This window comes from Palaemon carinicauda, chromosome 8 (assembly GCF_036898095.1).
Source record: "Palaemon carinicauda isolate YSFRI2023 chromosome 8, ASM3689809v2, whole genome shotgun sequence".
Classification (NCBI taxonomy): Eukaryota; Metazoa; Arthropoda; class Malacostraca; order Decapoda; family Palaemonidae; genus Palaemon; species Palaemon carinicauda.
The window spans coordinates 52,127,040-52,132,128 of NC_090732.1; positions in this window are offsets into that span (position 1 = coordinate 52,127,040).

Consider the following 5,089-nt stretch of genomic DNA (forward strand, 5'->3'; position numbering starts at 1 on the left):
CTTATTAATGATTTTATCTTGTTTCTTTCTCAATAGTCTTCCGATATCTTGAACTTCGTTTTCACCTTAGGTCTGTTCACTTCGCTTCCTAATGCTTCTCTTAGTATTCTTTCATATAACATTTTCACTTATTTTACAACTTATTTTCAATTAATTTACTTGTGTTTGGCATTCTTACTCTCGACGAGACATGTTTACCCAAAACTTAAATATTTTCTTGGTGTATTTTCCGCATGGAATTCTCTACTACCAGCTTTCATTACTTTTCTTCTAACATTCCCAGAATTAGGAGAGTATATCCAAATATTTATATAGGCATTCTACGTGGCAAAAAAAAAAAAATCGGTATATACTGTAATGTTCTGGACGGCGGAAAAAAATATTCCTTTTACAGGTGGAAAGCTTCCATTTAAATATATTTCTACTGTATTATAATGTTTCAGGTTGAGCGCCTGACACTTCTTTCGTACTATTCCCTCACAGATTAAGTCTCCCCCTAACCTTTTGTTGAGGGACGTGATGATGACATCTATTCATGTCTCTTTTCCCCTTGATACGAAGTTCATATTGCAAAGGTGTCGCACGAGGGCAGGTACGGTCACTGACCTCCATTCTAAAAGAAAAGAAATGAGAGAGAGAGAGAGAGAGAGAGAGAGAGAGAGAGAGAGAGAGAGAGAGAGAGAGAGTTGAATCATAAAAGATGAAAAGAACCAATTTCGAAACTCTCAAAAATTCCATTATCTCAAGTATGGACGAGACCGGGTATTTAAAGGACACTCTTCTGTCTTCCACAAAACTAATTGCCAATTTTTTCTCAAATGCAATCTACATCTGATTTCTGAGAGTTTTATAACACAATTTGTCGTAAGGAGCCCAAGGGTCTTTCTCCGACAGTCTGTGTGTGAATTCATACCATAAAAACGTAGACAAATGAATAGTTATTCTAATGTTTTCCAAAATGGCTGTACAAACAACAGTTAAGAAATATTTCATTTATCTATCTCAAGTATTTAGTTCAACATGAAAGGACGTGTGCTGTGGATAAATGAAAAGAAAAGTTTCAAAGAAAATGAAATGTAAAATCGTCGAATAGTGCAAAGGTAATATTTCAGTCACAATAAGAATAGGAAAATGGCAACAATGCCTAACGCAGTGAGTTCCCATGCTGATAATATATGAATACGCATTCAAGATCTTATATGACTTTATGTGAAAGTGTGCATTAATTTAAAAAAAAAAAATTGACACAGTTTATTTGGTTCTTTAGACCAATCATATAAATTAAAAACGAAATTTAAGAGTTTTACTAAACTCTTCGACGTGAATTGTGGTAGTCAGATAAACAATAAAAATCCAGTGACAAACTATGGGAATTAATGTCTGTTCAAACACACCCGAAACCGCATATAACTATAAATAAGGAAATAGTACGTTAAGAATTCTAGTAATTTGCAGCCGTACTAAAGAAACTTAAAAAAATTTATTCGATTAATTAGAAAGACTTCACTAGAAGATCATACAAAGAACATGAAAAATAAAGTTATTCGCAAACAAAAGCAAAATTTTTCCTCGAGTTATAGTTTTATATCAATGGCTAACAATCAATCATCGCCAGTGATTAGTGTTGTTTACAAAAGTATATTAGCGGTCCGTGTCAGTGGCACATTACACTCCAGTGAAAGCGAAACTGTCCAAATGAATTTTCCAACCCAAAACTTTATCTATAACAATAAACGTTAGACTAACATACTTTTTGTATTCAGCCAATCAAGGCTCTCTCCCATCCCCACTTGCCAAAATAAAAGATAGATAGAACTTGTATGTGAATGTTCTAATCAGCGACAGCAAAATCACTTTCAGGCAACAAAGAAAATGTTTAAGTCAATCGATATGCTGGTCTAAAAATATCAAAGATCTTTTTTTTTTTTTTTTTTTTTTTTTTTTTTTTTTTTTTTTTTTTTTTTTTTTTTTTTGATCATCCCACCACTATCTTCAATAATGAAAATCTTTACTTGAAATGTTTGTTCTCTTAGAATATTACTATATATCCTTTGAAAAATTTTCTTAATTTCTCCATTTTTTCACTTTTACAATATTTCCTCTGCATTAATGATTCGTGCTTTTGTTTCATATCAAATATTAAGCATACAAATATATATGAGCTTTTATCCTAGAGTGGGCGTCAAACGTTGAAAACGTTGTGGTAGCCTATTGGAAACTTCCCACCATCGCAATCTCCAAGGCGGAAGGTCGAGCAAGAACCACTCAAGCTCGATAGCTTCTAGTAGTATCTGCAACCTCACCATCATTGTGAGCTAGCGATGGTGGGGTTTGGGAGCCCATAAGTCTACCTGCTGAGTCATCAGCAGCCATTACCTGGTCCTCCCTGGTCCCTTACCTCTGCCATTCATGGGAGACCTTTAAATTTTTAATCCAGGAGATTCAATTATCATGAGGTATATCACTTCAACTTAAGAAATACGCAATAAGGTAACTATAATGCTATTTCATCTAAAAATCTTTTTCGACCGTGCGTGTGAAAACTTCGGAAATCAGACCCCTTTATTCTGTAAGGGGAGCAATTAATAATTCAGGTAAAATTCGTACTCACAATCAAATGGTTTGTCGGGCTTGGGCATGTCGCCGGATGTGTGCTTGCCTAGCCTGGCAGTAGGGGACGAGCTGGTGGTGGCTGGCTTAGCGTCAGAAGCGTCTTCTGCAGCGCCTCTTTTCCTGTCCCTGTCAGTGATGTCTTGATTGTTGATAAAGTTGAAAGGGTCGCTTTTAGGGTCCCTCTTGGTCTTTTTTGAGTCCTCTTGGTTGGGTTTGGGGGTGTTCACGCCCCCTCCACCTCCTCCTCCACCTCCACCACCCTGAAGGGTCGAAGGAGGCTGTGAGACAGACCTGTCCGCCGAATCGGGTTGAGGTGGTGAGGGAGCACCGTTGATAGGCGTGTAAGAACCAGTCTGCAAGGAGTCAGCTCCTTTTTTCCCTGCAAAGAAAAGATGGAGAGCGTTAAAGGAAGTGTGCCACGGAAAAATGATAAAAATAGTTCATATAAAAAATAGAGTACGCACACACTTATATATATATATATATATATATATATATATATATATATATATATATATATATATATATATATATATATATATATATATATATATATATATATATATATATATATATATCTGTGTGTGTGTGCGTTTGTGTGTGTCCGTACAAAAGCCTTTTACTTGATAAAGTGTGGCACCAATGTACCAATTGCAAATATCAATCATCTAATAATTAATTAATTATTCATTTTTTAATTACACCTTATATTAGTATCTACACCTACGTCAAATTTCGATTCTCGCACCTCCTTTCTATATAGCAAGCAACCACAGAAAAATTGTCTCAGACCCATATTTACATCAAACCAGTTCACCCCATCTATATCTATTAAAGGATTTCTAACTTTTAACTGTTTTCAAATATTCATAGCATACTCCATACATTATTGTGGGCATTTCTGCATAGTTTGATCATTGTTTTGCAGCAGTGGTTCAGCTTTAATTATTTTGTGGAGCCATTCATATAGGAGCACATTTGGAGCCATCCATATAGGGGTACATGTTTAATTGTTTCATAAACACACACACACACACACACACACACACATATATATATATATATAAATATATATATATATATATATATATATATATATATATATATATATATATATATATATATAATGTTTATATACATTGATAACCATACACATAATATAAAAATATTTATTTATATATAACGTACAGACATAAACACACACACACACACACACGCACACACACACACACACACACACACACATATATATATATATATATATATATATATATATATATATATATATATATATATATATATATATATATATATATACTGTATATATATACTGTATATATATGTGTGCGTGTGTGCGTGTGTGACTAAAAATAAACCGAAACCAGTATATTCTGGAGGTAACAATAACGACAGTGACAATCGCAGCGATGGCTGTGACGATACCACTAAGCTAATTGGGATATCTAATAATAGCAAATATCTAAAAACCTTTACAAAACTCCCTCCAATAATAGCATCAAAGAGGAACTTCGAATACATTGAACTGTGCAAGAATTTTCTGTCCCAAACAACAAACGATAAACAAGACAAACATCAGTTCTTTAACCGTTACCCGTTTTCTCATCAGCGTGTATCGAGAACTTTACATTCATGCAACATAAAGAACGGCAAACGAAATTATTTTTTTATTTACAAAATTTAAATATTAATGGTAACCACTGGCACCCTCTCTCTCTCTCTCTCTCTCTCTCTCTCTCTCTCTCTCTCTCTCTCTCTCTCTCTCTCTCTCTCTCTCTCTCTCGTTAGCTTTCCCCGACTCTATTTCAGAGAAAAATACATTTCAAAAGCCAAAGAGGATTCAAGGAAACCCTGACCAAGAGTAGAAAAGAAATCCTTTAGGGATGAAGACCGACAGCTACGTTTTCCAAGGAGAGAAAATACAATAACGTTTTCTTTCCGTGTAAAATTTAGAAAACTTTGAAGGGGCGATACTGCGATAGATAAATAAACTGATACAACGGAAAGGAAAAGTAAAGTATCACTGCAGAAAAGCTATAAAGCACACATTTCTAATAAAAAAATACTTCATTTATGAAATACCAACCTGTTAACCACCACATAATGTGAGCAATTTAGTCTGTTACCTTAACATCTGCATGGTGAAAATCATGTCTTATTCAAAAATCCAATTTCAAATAAAAATTGGACATAAAAAAATGTAGGAAAAAAATATAGCGAAATCCAATCAACACATGATAATTTTCAAAAGTGATAGTAGCCATAATAAAAGTAGATCCATACAAAGAAAGTTGGCAATGCTTCAGGAGTCTTAGGACTAAGGTATCGGTATATTTACTAAACACAATATGTGACTTTTTTATATATATATATATATATATATATATATATATATATATATATATATATATATATATATATATATATATATATATATATATATATAGATATATATATA